General features: G+C 41.1%; 1 long non-coding RNA gene across 1 annotated transcript in view; it reads left to right on the top strand.

Moving 5' to 3' along the window:
- Positions 1-255: 255 nt before the first annotated feature.
- The window catches only part of LOC115510605, a 44,519-nt gene continuing 27,992 nt past the window's right edge, over positions 256-16,782 (top strand). The window contains exons 1-3 of the long non-coding RNA XR_004343401.1: positions 256-461; positions 2,480-2,655; positions 12,922-13,082. This is a non-coding gene — a long non-coding RNA (uncharacterized LOC115510605). The remainder of the gene's footprint in view (positions 462-2,479; positions 2,656-12,921; positions 13,083-16,782) is intronic.

Consider the following 16,782-nt stretch of genomic DNA (forward strand, 5'->3'; position numbering starts at 1 on the left):
GGCGGTGCGTCTCAACGTTGAGTGTACTTCTGAATCACCGAGAATCTTGTTAAAATGCAGTCTCTGAGTCAGTAGGTCTAGGTGGGACCTGGGCTCCTGCCTTTCTAACAGGCTGCCAGGTGATGCTGAAGCTGCCAGTCTGTGAATGACTCTTAGTAGCAGGGATCTAAATGATGCACAGAGACAGAGGGGGAAAGACTAGCTCTTTATCTTCCTTTGGTAACTTCTCCATTTGCTTTCCTCCCAGGGCTACGATTCTCGATGACTTTCTTCTGCAGATCACTGCAGCGTGCCTCCTCTTTCCTAGCTCTACCACACGGAATTGGGGCTTCAAGAAGACTGAGTGCATCCATACAGAGCACAAATCCCTTTGCCAAGAAGGAAATCACAGAGCTTATCAGGAAAGATGTGTGCCTGTAATGTCAGCCATCCCCGGCATGCTGAAATATGAAATAAATGAGGTGGAGTTTAATTTTAGGGTCTACAAATTTGTAATGTGTTCATCATTCCTGTTGCCATTTTGCATGGCAGGCTGAAGTTGGCGGATATGTTTTGTGAAGAGAGCTGCATTTGACTTCTGGTTAAATCGAGCACTCACCCCCTCTCCTGTCCCTTCTCTAATCTCCTCTTGCAGTGATGAGAAAGAGATGCCACGTGTCTTCGAGGGGGTCCCTCCTGGAGATGTGCATTTCTTTTGCTTTCCTGAGGGCAGGCTCTTTGGGGGATTTTCCCAAGCCCCACTGCAGACTGGCCTTCCCCAGCAGAGGGCGCGCTTCCCCAGTGCCGTGGCCCCAGAGCAGTTTCCTCCTCTCCTGGGGTGGACTTCTCTCTCCCCACTGGGCTGGTTAGGGCTCCTGGAGGATCAGAAGTGGGCTCTCAGGAGGAGAAGAGATGAAGTCTACTCTAAAGGAGAAAATCAAATCAAATCATTTCCGATCTGAATCAGTGACTTTTAAAATGAAAGGTCTACTTGGCTACTGTTAATGGGCAGCTTTTCATAATTCTCAGCTATTACAAGACTAACTTTCCTTTCTTAAAGCTTCTCTGAACCTGGCATTGTCCGGCATTTGTATCCTTCACTTTAATGAGAGCTAAATAAGAATTATATAGGGAATTTTAATAATTCTCACTGGACAGTTAATTAAGCAGTGAGGAGTCTTTAGAACTGTTACTCTTTCTGCCTTTTACAGACAAGTGCTTCCACAGATTCCAACGAAAGAGGTCACATTTATACATATATATAAAACGATGTGTGGGTTAGTAATTTTTCTCAGTAACAAATGACCTCCCTAACGAGCTGAAATAGTGAAGTAAAAATCCACCTTTTGTGGCCCACTTTCCTTGAATTCTATTCTCCACTTCTCCTCAAACATCTTTGCCCAGGAAATGAATTCCCTGTACCTTTAGGGGGGTGGGTAGAGGGCTTAGGTGTGTTGATCTCAAGTTTTCCAAATTTGTTGTTCCTCTGTAAATCATACGGCCACAACCCAGCCCAGTCATTCATTGTGAAATTCATTTCTTTTCTTTCTTTCGTTTTAAAAATCAGTTTCTGTTCTTCCTCATTTTTGATGGATCCTACCACAAACTTCAGCTAGAGTGAGTGCAGACGACCATAACATCACTCTCACATAGAGGGTATTTTATTAAGTCCAGCAGTTAAAAATGTACAAAGTTCCTTGTAATAATCCATTCATTCTGTTCTCGCCTGATTCTTGGAGTAAGCCTGCACAATTATTCAAATCCCAGCTTTTAGCTACAGCATACACCTCGCCATGGGGCTATGCCTCTGTAATCTTGCTTTGGTCTTGCATGTCAAATGGAATTAACTCCCATAAGAAATGTGTGCGAAGACAACCCAAAGTGTCTAATCCTGCTGCTGTCTTAAATTTCTGAAACTCTGAGCTGTCATCTTTTTCTATTGCTTTGTTGAAGTTCTCACTTATGCTTCAGTCCATCCAAAGCTGGAGTTTAGGAAAATTTGCATTTTTATATATTTTTTTCAGTTATGCTCTCCCTTGGCCTTTTCACATGTTCTCTTTGTAGAAGGATTTTTTTTTCTCCCTTCAAATTCCAAGACCATTTTATACACAGTGGAATTTCAACGAGAGGTGAATTCACTTCTTTTTTTTTTTCCCTGAGAGTACACAACTTGAAACACAGACAACACTAGTTGAAGATTCACAAGCCAAATCCAAACAGACGTGGGCGAGGGTGTGCGTGTGTGGATGTGTGTGTGTGAGTGTGTGTCTCAGAGTATTGGGTGAGAGAGAGGAGAGATGGAATAAGGATACCATTATTACTATACCTTAACCACTCGCCTAGCTAATCGCAAAAACTAATTCTATCTCGATTGAATCTCAAACCGCATCATCTCCCTCCTGGAGAAAACGCTTGGTGAAATGAGTTTGGTGAGGCTACTTGTATGTTGTATTAAGAGTAGATTAGCTTGATGAGTGATTTCGTACTCTTCCTTCTCTAGAGAGCATACTGTTTTAAGATCCTGAATGCTGAGAGTGGCCTCTTCCTTCTTCGCCATGTCCTGAACTCCGTTTGCCACCTCCTGCTATTCCTGGACATGAAGAATCTGGAAGAATACGCCGTATCTGGAACGCCAAGCAAGCCCTTAACAAATATGTGTTGAAGCCCTTTGAATGAGTAAGAACAGCTTGTTCTATTCTTTCTGAGTGACTTATCCTGTTGCCTCAATTTACAAATTATATCATTCAATCTGGAAATGAAAGCTGCCCAGATTTTAGTAAACTTTCCTCACAGCCTGTGTGTTCAGTCGGATAATTACACGTGGTCCCTATTTTTAAATCACCAGTTATTCAGCATCGTGGGTTTTTCGAGGCGTCTTGACTAAGTGAGGTGTGGAAGGGTAAAACTGTAACTCGGTGTGGTGGATATTTAATAAGTGGTAAACCGCAGCATTCTCCATTTGAAAGTTAATTAAGGCCACTAGCTGACCGGGCTTGTGCAGCAAACATGTTCATGGTTTAGCCATGGAAACAGTCACAACAACGCTCAGCTAAAAATAAATGGCCTTAAGAGACATTTTTTACTGATCACTCTTGAATGCTTATTGTTTTTTTAATAAAGGGGTTGTCACATTTTTTGAGGTAATCCCCACTAGCACCGGCTCCTTCAGAGACTTGGAAGTTTTCCTTATGCCTGGCCGCTGGAAATCAAAATGAAGAGTGATGTTAGGGGACAGACACATGACCAAACAGTGTTTTTAATGCTATGTGCAAGAATGTCTCTCGGAAGGTAATCATCTGTTGTGTTCTCCTGGGTCTCTTTGCCTAGTTGATAATGGCTTTTAATATGTGGATGCAACTAGTTTGGGCACAAGATTAGTGAACTCTCTAGCTCACTAATAGTTTATTTGCTCCAAATTGGGTTTAAGTTCGCCGAAGAGCCCTCCTTTAGTGACAGACAATATAATATGAATTACGTTTCTGTGTGCTCATTGTGTCTTCGTGATGAAAGCAGTGTAATAAGACAATATATTTTACTGTACAATATACTACTTTGGCTAATAGGATTGAAAAAGCACATTAAATGTAAATGTCCTTTCAGCATCTGGATGGTGAAGTTAGATTGTCTTATCAGATATCTTAATACTGCTCTGGGATCCATCCGGCAGTATTTAGGGCAGCTGAAATAGGTGATAGCAATGTTCCAGGCAAATGTGAGACCGGGCTGGAACCAAGGTAAAGTGGTATCAAGGAGGCCAAAGCGATTCTGAGGCTTTGTTAGACTGCTTGATTTCAAGTCGTTTTCAATGGAGCTCTAAGGATGCTGTCTTAAATCACTTTGGCAATGGACACACTGTAATCTTGGTCCATGAATCCTTCCATTTGATTTTAAACCATCTTCCTGACATTGGAGCATATTGGGAGCAGGTATTACAAGAATTCCTCTGCCTTCTCATCCATCCATACTCCAGTGGGTCTCTCTAGGCACATCTTGAGCAGAATTTTGAGCTCAAATGACAGTTCGTCCTTGACAGGACTTGCTAGAGGAAACAATGGCACAATGGGACAAATATTCTTACCATCTTCCAAGCACTGTATCTTGTATGTTGCATACACAAGCAAATAGAGGTCCTATCGTGGTCTGAGGGCCATAAAAATTCAGGTCTAGATTTAAAACATCTTCTTGTTTATCCTGGCCATATCTGCATCAGAATATTCTACATGAAATTGGCCTGGAATTGTCATCCCGACAGATTCTCACTTGTGGCTCTTTTTAGCCTAAGATGGACAGCAAATGTCAATCTCTGCCGTTATCAGCTGAGTTTTTCGGGCTCCGTTTTTCTCATTGGCTACTTTAAATGAATACCATTTTTGCTGGTTTGTTCCTCCTCCTCCCCACTCTCCTTTCATTTTTGTTATTTGTTCTAATTTAATTTGAAATGCCCAGCATCTGACTGTAATCAGGTGAGGAGGCTCTGGAGACTTCCAGCAAGAGCAGGTCTCCTGAAAAGGGTCTTTTGGACACAACAGAATGAGCCTTTATTTATTATCTCAGGGATAACAAAACCGGGAGAGAGCAAGACTGCGTGGCGGCTGTCCTTTCAAGCGGCAGCAACTTAGTGAAACACTCCTGTCCCTAGGGTGTGAACAGACCGCCCCTTGGCTCAAAGTCATCCTGCTGTCCCTGGCTGCTGGTTCTCTAGGCCAACAAAAACAAGCATAACAAAACATACAGAGAAAGTGTCAACAGAAACCCCTCTCTTAGAGCCTTGCTTTTGGAAGTGGACTGGATTTCTTGCCACACAAAGGCTCTGGGCAGGGTGTCGTTGGCCATGGCCACCTACCTAACTCTGTGACTCCTGTCCCTGAGGTGGGACACGTGGCTCATTAGGCACACGTGATCTCACCCTTCCGTGATTCCCTAAGGAAGACCCCCAGATACCCTGTGCACCAAATGAAGATTGCTGAAGAGCTATAAACGCTGGCCATTGCAAAGAATCATGTGCGCTGAAATTCTAGCTTCATAACCTGCAAAAATGACCTTCCCTGACCCTCAGTTTCTTCTTTGGTAAGCTGGGACAGCAATGTTTCTCCTTCTCATTGTGGCAGTCGAATGAAATACAGAGATGTGTTACAGCTGAGCAAAATATCAAAACGTTTATACCAATGTAAGGTCTGGCACGTAGATCCAATGGAACCGTGATGTAATGTGTTTGAGAGATAGGGAAGCAGGGCAGAAGTATAAGATATTACTGTCGTTAATAGTATCATTACCTTCAAAAGGGTAGGTCATTTTTCTCCATAGCAGAAAAGGGTGCTGATCCTCATCCCCAAATTCAAGCCTGGGTCTTACCATATCCACAGGGTCTTCTGCTCTCTGGCAAAGAGGAGACAGCTTACGTCTGCTCCTTCACAGAAATGTTGCGGAATGGCTCGGTTACAGGAGATGTAAGGCAGCATCCCTCGGGTCCTTCATGCCACAGTTATTACAGATAAGCAATTATCTTGGGTATTTAATGTTCCTGTGTTGTGAGTTTTCAGGGAGGGGTGAGAAGAAGTCAAAAGTTCATGACAGTCGGTGATTCCGTTCTTGCAGGAGTGAAGCGTGGTGAAGTGCGAAACTGACAGCTCTAACCTATCAGACCATAACCAGTGTCCAGCAAGATGAACTTTTCCGGATGTGGATATATTGGCTTTTCTGTAGTTAGTAGCCAAATGGATTTTTGGTCAGTGCAGGTGTTTCATCCTGCCACGTAATCTGCCTAAGACCTGTGTATATAAAGGGAGATAATGAGACTCCTTAGGAAACAGGGGTAGAACAAAGGAAGGATAAAAAGAAATGATAAAATCTATGGCCCAGGAGCGTTTATTCCCTTTATCCCTAGCATTTAACCCAGGGGCTGGTTTTATTGAATATTGCATGATTAAAAATAATTGTAGAAGACTGTGACCGTGCCATCTTTTTTTCTTTTCTTTTTTTCTTTTTTCTTTTTCTTTTTCTTTTTTTTTTTTTTTAACATTTCACTCCCTTAAACCTATGCAGAACCCATCACAGTACCATATACAGGGTGGGCACCCAGTGCTTTCTGGTACCAAAAGAAAATTTCCAGAATATTCAACACTCACCAATAAAGTGGAAGGCCCTGGAAGTGTTGACAATGTCTAGATGATGTCTAGACATCATGTCTGTTTCTGGCAGTCTGTGAACTAACTGAACCATTGAACATCTTTGCATTGTAAGGGTAGGAGTGGCCATGCTCTGAAGCCCAGACATCCACCTGAAATGCCTGGCATCTGGGCATTTCCCAGCTGCTTTTGCAACACACACCCACAAGCCTTTGTTGTGGCAGGTTGGGGGTGTGGAGGGGAGTGGAGAAGCAGAAAGTAGAAGCTGCCTAAGTCCTGTGAGCCTTTGTGTCCTCATCTGTAAAATGGGCTAGAGCTTTTGGAGTCCCAGAATTGTAGGAAATGAATGAAATAATGTAGGTTAAACCTTATCCCAGTGTCTGGCTTAGAGGAAGCATTCAACAAAAGGGAGCAACTTTTATTAGGAGGAAGCATATAACTCTTATCTTTGAAAAGAGCCCCTTGTCTCTCCCTGCCTCCTCCTTCAAGCCTTTGAGGCATTTCTGTAGTAATTGGCTGCTGGGGCTTGGCATCTATCTGTAGAGAAATACATTTTTGTGAAAGGGCTCTGAGGTGGTGGTGTGGAGCATTTATTAGTGATCTAAGGCAACATAAGTTGCCTCTGGTTTTTATTGACGGTTTCTAGCTGGAGGCACAGAAATGCACAGGCACTAAAGGGTGAGTTACTGTTGGTTGCTACTCTCTGGACCAGCAGGGACTTGGCGAGCTCTTGGAGGACAGAGTGTCTTGCATCAATCAACAGTGACCCCTCTGGCTGAATATGTACAGGCATAAAGAGGCTCCTAAATTAGCCCCTGTTCTCCTTAGCTGGATGGATGAAAGATGAAGTGAAATCCCTGGAGTGGGAGGAAATGTGTGGTAGAGGACTGAGCCACACTCTGGAAATTCAGGCTGACCCCTTCTGCCCAAAACAAATCCGATGTGGTTCTATTTTCTGTGGGCCTACTGAAGTGTATGTGTTTAATAATCTGACATCGTGGGAGAAAAAGAAAGGAATGGAAGATCCAGGGATAGAAGAGAATGGACAGGGGGAATAATACCCAGAACTATTTGTCTGATGAATGCATTAAAATGGAGCAGGGGTGGCTTAGGACTAACTTCAGTATTTTTCCCAAGTGTGTTTTGATGAGATGGACTAACACTCTGGGCAGGCATGAGAGGTGTAGTATTAAGCCAACTGATCAGTTTTTAATACGATGTAGAAAATTTTCATGTGTTTATTAACATTTTCACTGAATATTAATTTACCTAAGACTGCTGAAGAGCTGGCTAAAGTCCATAAAAGCCAGGAATCATACAAAAGCCACTTTTCTAGGGTATGGTGAGGTCCCTCTAGAAATAATGCTCTTGTTTTAATGTTTGATGTTTAAAAACTGTTAACATAGGGGTGCCTGGGTGGCCCAACCAGTTGGGTGTCAGACTCTTGATCTCAGCTCAGGTCATCGTTCGTCAGTTCGAGCCCCACATCGGGCTATGCACTGCTTGGGATTTTCTCTCTCTCTCTCTCCCTCTCTCTCTCCGTGCCTCTCTCCTGCTTGTGCTTGCTCTTTCTCAAAGTAGATAACTAAACTTAAACAATTTTTTTAAAAAGAACCTGTTAACATATACCCAAGGAGTCTTTTTCTCCCCGCCTCCCTAGTTGTAATTTCTCCTTTGGTTGAAAAAGTGAGGAAAGTGGAAGATTCTCCAGGTAAAAGCACACCTTTGTGCCTCACATTTTCTAGAATTTTGATATGGCTCCATAGCATTCATTTCAATGCCTGTTTGAGAGCCATTAGTACTCACCAAGGCTAGTGAGAAAATAGTGAATCCATGAACTCAACATTTTTTTCCTGTGTTAAGAAATGTCCTTTACTTGCTTTCTATGACACGTAAGACCAGTGTATTGAATCCTGCTCCGGATGAGTATGTCACAAAACTACATCCAGGAGCATGGAGTCATCCCAGAGACAACGGAACCAGATAGGGTGGCTAACTCAACACAAACCCAGTTCTGCCGCTGCCAAAGTGAATTCAGAAGGTTTGTTACGCATATGTGTGTGCATGCATCAGTCACCACCACACACGCCCGAACTACGAAGAACCATGAGAAGGGTTTCTTTCTCAGTTACCAGGCCATCTCGGGATTATCTTCCTTGAGTGGGGATAAGTTGTGAACTTCAGAGGCTGTGGTGGTCTGGATATACATGAGGATTCCCCTCTTAATAACAACAAGTAATGCTTACAGGGCAGTTAATAAGTGCCTGATGCTGTTCACATCCCACTTCATATATATAGATGTGTTTAAATCTCTTAAGAACCCTATGAAATTGGTCCTATTATAATCCCCATTTATGACGAGGAGTTTAAGGCAGAGAGGTTGAGTGATTTCTCCAAGGTCAACTAACCAGTGGTAGAGCTGGGATGTGAATCCAGGCTGTTTGACTCCGTGTCATATGATCTTTTGCCCTAGGTTTGCACCGGGGAGCCTGGAAAGTAAGATGGACTCTTCGTCTACAAATTATACCTCTTTTAATCTGGGGGAAAGGGCTACTAAGGACATCCAGATTTGGAGAGCATTCTTAGAATTGCCCTTCTAGAATCTGTGGGTCCTACATCAAACAAACAAAAAACCCAAATTCAAGGGACAGTTTCCAGATTCAAAGTTTTCCTAAATAGGACTCCCTCTGGGACCACTCTTAACAATATAGACACAGGAGATAGCCTCAGGGTTCCCACGAGGAGACCCTTAGCTCTCAAGTACTTTTGACTCTACTGAAGGGGGTCCATTGCTGTCAGTAGCAGCAAATGATACAGACAAATGTCAACTTGAAGGTGTGTACCATGTTATCACAGGTGTGGGATTAACTTGTGAAAATTGTGAGTATTCAGGAATGCCACACCGTAACTCCATTCATTTCTGTTTGCAAATTAATTCAGGAAGAACCTTTGAAATTTATGTTTTGCAAAGATACAACCTAGTTCCTCCTCTTGTACCTCCCCCTTACTGCTCACCTCCCCTGCCTTCCACCACTAGTACGTCCATACATTTTTAAAGTCCTTTAAAGTTTTCAAAGTGCTTTCATATACATACTCCATTTTTTTATGTCAGGTAAGGGCAAAATCTTAATTGCATTTGGCCAAAGGCCATTTTGAAACTTTAAGACAAAAAGGGACATACAGTGTGATCTTTGAAATAAAGGGGATTAAAACAGAGCAAAGTTAAGGTTAGACAGAATTTTTGAGTTTTATATATATGTAATGACCAAATACTTGATGTGTTTTTCTTTTAAACAGTTGGGGTTTAAACAAAAACAACTAGAAGATGTAAACAAATTATTTGAAAATAGCATTTATCCGTCTTTGATTTTAAATAGCTAATACATGCTCATCATGTAAAATTTGAGAAATGTGAAAGTGAAAAATCAAAAATATAAACATCCATAATCTCATTAGGCAGAAAAAATGATTATGTTTAGAGTACAATCCTCTAGTTTTTATGTTACACGCACACACACACACATGCACACACACACAATGGAGTTGGAAATTTCTTCATGCTACGCTCAGATATGCAGAAAATAAATACGGCCCTTTAATTTCTAAAAACTCTGATCTGCTCCATGTAATTCCACTTCACTGAGTGGTAAAAACAACTTATAATCTATCCATTAGCAACATTTCAGTCACTTCTTTCATTTTCACATTCAATCTATTCAAAGTTACGATTGTTCATATAGAGTCTTCTTTGAAAGACTTAGTGTCTTTAGGAAAATGCTCAGTCTTTCAGCTCGTTCGCGTACTCCCCTACTTCTCTTCCTCAAGACACTGGCCTGGTGTCTGAGAAATAAGGCTAAAGCTAACACAGACTGCAACTTAGAATGAAATATGAAAAGGCAAAGAAGGCCTCTCTGCTGAGATAACTGATGTCAAAAAATCTCCCTTACTCCAGACTAGGACACACGGCTTGCCAAGCAAGGGCAATACCTCGCAGCACACATCAGTGCACAACTTTCCTAACCATAAGGTACATATTTGCCAAGGGGCTTGATCCATCTATATGGGGACAGAGGATGGGGGTGCTCGAGTCCTTGTCCTGTGTCTGGCCCTGCCACTCTCTGTAGCAAGGTCTCTCAGACTGGCTGCTCTTTGGCCCACAGGTGTCTACAGGTTTGAATTGAGACCTGCTCTTCTATTGTTTGGTCAGTACTCTCAGATAACCCCGGGATGCCTCTGACTCATCTCAGGTTTTGCTGATGCTTTTTGAGTCTGTGCTATATAGCGTAACCAGCCTCTGTCTGGGAAAGTCCTCTTGGAGTGTCTTCTGGGAAGGCACCATGCCCTCCATCACAGGGGGCCCCATGCTAAGCCCACAATGCTCAGCTAGGCCACTCTGAGTCCTCTCTTTGGGGGACATTAATAAACTTCCGGGTCTTGCCTATGCCACATGGGAAGTGGGAACAGCTTATAGAATATAAATTCTCCACCTTCCTCTTTCAGCCTAGGCAATACCAACGGGTTCCTTTTATGTGGCCATCCCCCATTGTGCATCTAATTGAAATCATTTCAGCTTCTACCTGATTTAGAACTGTTGAATTAACGGAAGGTCAAAGCGATAACGGGAGAGGTTTTAAAAAAAAAACTTCTGTAAAATTTACAGCATGTATTCTGTGTCTTGTCCCAAGTTCACACTTTTTCCTCATAAAGAGCTTGAAACTCTGTGGAAGTGTTTTAGTGCTGCACCTCTGGAGTCCCGAAGAATCTTCAAGGGAATCATTTGCTTCAATGATTTTGGCTTCTGCTAAGTTTATGTTTTTTTATCTAGAACAACTCTTGGTGAAAACTCACAGCATGATATACAGAACCAATTTTAGCTGATTATTTATACAGTTGATTGAAAGCTTGCATTTCTGCTCAAATGCTCACTTCTTTATTTTTTAAAAAGGAGCCCTTCTTTAGTGCTCCTTGCGATTGTTATGGAATTTAAACATCAGCCTTTGGAAACTTATACAGGATGAAACAGCAGAATCTTCAGCATTGAGAAGAGGTTTCCCTCTGGTTAATTAAAGGAGCAAGAATTATGGAACTTTATAGCCATTTAATTATGTCATTAACATGAGAGTTGGCTAGCAACAAGGGAAGAGACAGCCACGGGCCGCCGCGTAAACTGAGCCTGATCTTTCAGGGCTGTGTCAATGCTCCGACCATGACTCACTGCATTTTTGAAAGATTGTGTCTACATTGACCCATTTGTTAGAAAGATATTTGATAACTTAGTTAAAATGGCATCAGTACGTATTTTCCTAATAGGTTTTCATTTTCTCTGGTTAGAAGTGTTAAATAAACACGGACAGGTCACCTCTGAATATTAAAAGCTAAAAGGCGAAAGTTTTCCTTCTGTGTGGTCAGCAGCGTGGTTAGGCACACTTCGGGACATGTGTGTTGATATGTCTGGTGGGAAAAAAAAGTAGTAACACCTTTGCCATACTAATTAATCCTAGGTGGCATATTTATTTATTTATTTATTTATTTATTTAATAAATGAATCTTATTGATTTTATCCTATGTACCAAGGCCTTTATTTTCCCTTGTTCAATATTCACAACAAACTTACGAGGTCGGTTTTATTATACCTGTTTTACAACTGAGCCTCAGAGATGTTCACTAACCTGCCCATGTCCTACAGCTAGTGAGTGGTATTTGATCGAGGCATTAATGACTAAAAGTCCATCCTCTTACCTACTTCAATGCGCCACCTTTCTTCCCTCCCCCACCCTACCAAGTTTGTTATGAAGATCAAATACAACTTTGTATGTAAATATATAAGCTATTTTCAACTAGGCAGATTCTTTTCAAGGTTTCTTCTCTGCCTATGTTCGATGTGTTATGTATCTTTGCATTGTTGATAAAAATATGTAAAGGAAGACAATGGAAAATAACAATCGTGACGTGATGACATGATGATTATAAAAAATTAAAAAGATTATAATCATGGCATCTGCCTATTTGCGCCATTTTTTAAATTTGCCTTCGGTTTCTGTCAGAAGAATCATAAAATTATTTATAGTTTGTGTATTAGAATATGTGGTTGGGAGGGAATGCCTCTGATTTTCCATCAGTTGTATCTCAGTTAATAAAGAAATGTGACCGAACTCCTCATTAATGTTATCCCTTGAAAGAAAAGTTGTCTGGGAGATTCTATGTTCTCTGGGAGATACACTCTCCTACTAAAATGATCTTCGAAAAAGACATACACATACATGAGAAAAAATTCCTTTTCAGGAAATTTTAGAAAAAGATTTGCTATTAGAACACTGAATCTGCATAGCCCTCCAGGATGGTAGGAGGAGAAGTTGGAGCAGAGTGATAAAGAGAGAAAGAAAGATAAATATTGGTAAAAGACCAACTTTTCCATGTCACTGGCACAATTTTGTTCTGACAAATATGAAAGATTAAGAACTAGAAAACAGACATAAAACAAACACTTTTGGGGATATACATTTACTTCACAAATTCAATTAACTAAACACTTTCCAGCTATCTTCAAAATGCCCTCCATTAAGTCAGAAAACTTTTAAATTGGCTGCATAAACTCTTGACCCCTTGGCCTCAGGGCACCTTATCTTGTCTAATCAATCAACCCACAAGAATTGTTTTTGAGTTTCTCTGACATGCTCCAGACTCTGATGATCCTTTGTCCCTTCACACCCTCATCTTGGCAGATCAAATTCCATCCTGGTTTCTCCTTTATTATAACATTTGGTCTTCTTTTCACATTCTAGACTTTCTTCACTAACTTCATAATTTCTGTTTACAGACTCCAAGTGCCTTTCCAAGAAAAAAAGAAGAAGAAGAAGGCACTTTCAACAAGTGGACACACTGCTTCAATCAGTAGATTTTTGCTTTTCTCTTTCCTGGAACGATTGCTGTTTTTTTGCTTCCTTGCCATTTCAACATGTTCCTTGAGATTGTGGTAAGGTATGTATACTATATGCCAGGAGACAGTCATCTAGGACTCTGCAAACTCTTCTTCTTTCCTTTTCCATTAGTACTAAAGGGTGTATGTGGTCATCCATGTAATTTTCCTTCAGGGATACGCTGGTATTTATTTTCTTATACGGGGCCACCTTCCTATAAGCATCAGTGAAAACATGTTTGGGAACATTTCTTTCACATCATTATCTCCCTTCTGTATCTCCTTTTCTATTTCAAATCCCACTCTCTGTTGGTCCCTCAGTATCATTTAGATGCCCTACTTTTGTGTTCTTATTATGTACTGTTCAATTGTACCATTTACTTTAAAGCAACTTAATCTGATTATTTGTCTTCCTTCTCCAGTAGACACCTTGGTGGCAAGAACTATGTCTCACTTATATCCCCAGGCTTTTGCACAGTATGTAGTCCATAGTAAGGACCGCGTGACGATAGATGGAAAATAACCCGTTCACTGGAATTACTGCATTAAATGAAGGGTGGGATATTTGGGTTAAGGGAAAGGACGGCTAAGGAAGAATAAGAAAGTAACATGAGTTGATTTGGAGAATATAAAAACCTAAAAACCAGTTCTCTTAATATCAGCAGAGTCTCCTCCCTTTTCATCTGTGGAAAGAGAGGAGAGTACTTCGGTTGACCCACAGGCATAATCTAGCTCCTCCCAAGTTAGAGAGTTTCTAGCAGAGTGGAGAATTAAGCACAGGCCTGCATTAGTCGCTGATGTCATCTTAATATCTTCCATAACTGAAAGCCAAGTAGGGTACAAAAAGCTTCTATGAGCTCTGAAAGTCGATTCATTTGCACACACATGTATTGAGAGCCCACTTTGTGCTGCAACTACAGATATAAAGACAACTGGGACATTGTCTCATAATAATTCTCTTTTCTCAACCAAATTAGCTATTCTTATCACTACAGCTGTCTCTATATCAGACGTTCATAACACCACTTGAGGAGATCTTTAATACTTTCTTGTGAAGAACTCCAAATGGCTTCTTTTCCTGTAGGTATGCCATTCTTCTCTGCCCACTGTGAATTCAACCTTAGGTTTTCAGTAAAAGAGATAGCCAAATAGGGTTCTAATAGTGTTAAATTGGTAGTTCTTACCGTATATTACATTTTTCATCTGTTCATTTAATATATTTGTTGTGCAATGACCATATGCCTAGAATGTTTCTGTACATAGGAATATATACATGAACAACATAGTAGACCTTTTATGCACATGTGGGCAGACAATAAACAAACATGTAAATGGCGTCAGCCAGCATTTTTTCTACAATAATGCTGTGAAACAAATAGCTCTAAAATCTCTGAATTAAAACACCAAACATTCACTTGTCTCATTAGCAATTCTGTGGGTCAGCTGGAAGATGACTGATCTTATCAAGGTTCAGCTTATCCTGGCTTGAAACTGTCAGTTGGGATCTGATCCACTGGTCCAGAGACACCAAATCCATGGACCAGAAGCTACCGGGGCATGTGCTTCTCATGAGGGATGGCAGGAGTGCAAGAGAAGAAGCCAGATCATGCCAACAAGTCTAAAACTCTGTTTCTGTTACATTTATTAAGATTTTATTAACCAAGACTATTCACATGCCAAGCCCAATATGAATGGATCAAGGAAATATTTTTTCATTCATAGTGGGAAGACCTGTAAATCATATGGAAAAAAAGTGAATGTATAATTTTATAAAGGAAATGAATGAAGACTTAAAAATAATAATTCAATCTCTCTTGTCAGTGTCTGCCCTCTTGGTCACAAGTTTTCAGAATCCCTCTGCTCTTAGGACAGACTCAGTGCGATCCCATGAAACCCACAAAGGCTCACCCAGATATAGTTTCAGGTTCAAAGTCCATGATCTCATGATCCGTGTCAGGTCTAGGTGGAACTACTCTTGATCTATACATCTATAAATTGAAAAGATATGTTATCTGTCCCTACATATCTAATATGCAATGTTGGAATAGGGACAGGGTAAGAAACACTTGCATTCGATGTGGAGAGAACTGAGAGAAAGATAGAAGTCACTGCTTTATAGCAATTTTGAAATTCTGCTAGCCAAATTTTGCCAGGTTCCCCTACAGGGAGGTTGGTTTATATCTTGGTTAGGCCCTGGTTCTACACCTGAGAGGTAATCACCAGCCTACTGTTGTACATGGGTCTTTGCTCTGCCCTTGGAACTTCTTCCTTTTTCATCTTGGCTTTTCTGATGAGTACTGGAGAATATGCCCTTCTTTGTTGCTGAGCAGATTTCTCACCCTGCTTCCTGCCTGTGAAATTTGGGGGCCCAGAGATCTTTATATATCTCAAACAGAGATAGTCTTTTTAAACCTAGGTAGGTGGCAATTTTTCCAGTGCAACATAAAACTCCCTCAAAAATTTTGTTGGTTTTCAATGTGGATTCTAGTCAACTGCATGTGTCAAATGCCTCACCCACAATTCTTTTAAAGACATGATTCCTTCTAGATGTAAGTGTAGGTACTTTGCTCATTTATGAGTCGCACCTTTGATCTCCTTCATCTTTTCAGGGGTCTTGACAAAGGGTGTGACAGCCACTTTTTTAATTTTGTCTTTGCTGTATGGCAGTGTTCTAATGCCACACCTTTAGAGAGAAGTGGTTTAAGGTTTCAAACTTACAATCCCCAGAATTTCTAGGTTCTTTTAATTCCCCTCAGTCCTGGGGCACCTGGGTGGCTCAGTCGGTTGAGCGCCCGACTTTGGCTCAGGTCATGATCTCACAGTTCGTGAGTTCAAGCCCTGCGTCGGGCTCTGTGCTGACAGCTCAGAGCCTGGAGCCTGCTTCGGATTCTGCGTCTCCCTCTCTCTCTGCCCCTTCCCTGCTCATGCTCTGTCTCTCAAAAATGAATAAACATTTAAAAAAAAAATATATATATATATATATATATATAAATTCCCCTCAGTCCTGCTTGAAAGCTAGTCAATTTTTTTCCAAGCTCATTTCTTTCTTGTAGTTACTTATCAAATGTGGATAATAGCAGCCAACTCATACCACAAATATTCTGCCTCAAAAACTTCCCAGCCTGTGCTGTCAGTGCACTTGGCACATTCTTTTGCCTTCCAAGTCATTGCAGTCGGTGGTTGTATCAAATGTTTTGTTTCTGTACAATATAGGTTGTCATTTTTCCAGCTTCTTATTACAGTTTTTTATAGTTTCCTCTACTTACTACATGATCCCAAGTCAAATGATGCATTTTTAAAGGATTTTGACAGCAGAAGGCCATTGCTGGTGTAATTTCTATATTAATTAGCAATTGCCACATTAATGATGGGTGATAAGCCTCACACTCAAACCCAAACATCAGAGGCTCAAACAACAACTGTTTATTTTCGTATTGATGGTCCCATGGGTTGGCTGAAACGGCACTACTTCAGGTCATGGGGGGAATTGGTTCTAGGCCTCCAGTTAGGTTCAGTTTTGTTCCAACAATGTCTTCATTCTTTGAAAAATGACAACTTACAGCATATTTTTTATACAGAATAGCAAGAGCTCCAGGACGCAAGTAAGACACACAGCACATTTAAAGTCTCTGTTTTCATCAAGTCTACCAACATTTAATTAACCAATGCAAGTTAGTCACATGACTAAGCCTAACATCAATTGGGTGGGGGGGGGCACCTGGGTGGCTCAGTCGGTTAAGCATTGGACTCTTGATTTTGGCT

The sequence above is a fragment of the Lynx canadensis genome, chromosome A3 (assembly GCF_007474595.2).
Source record: "Lynx canadensis isolate LIC74 chromosome A3, mLynCan4.pri.v2, whole genome shotgun sequence".
NCBI lineage: Eukaryota > Metazoa > Chordata > Mammalia > Carnivora > Felidae > Lynx > Lynx canadensis.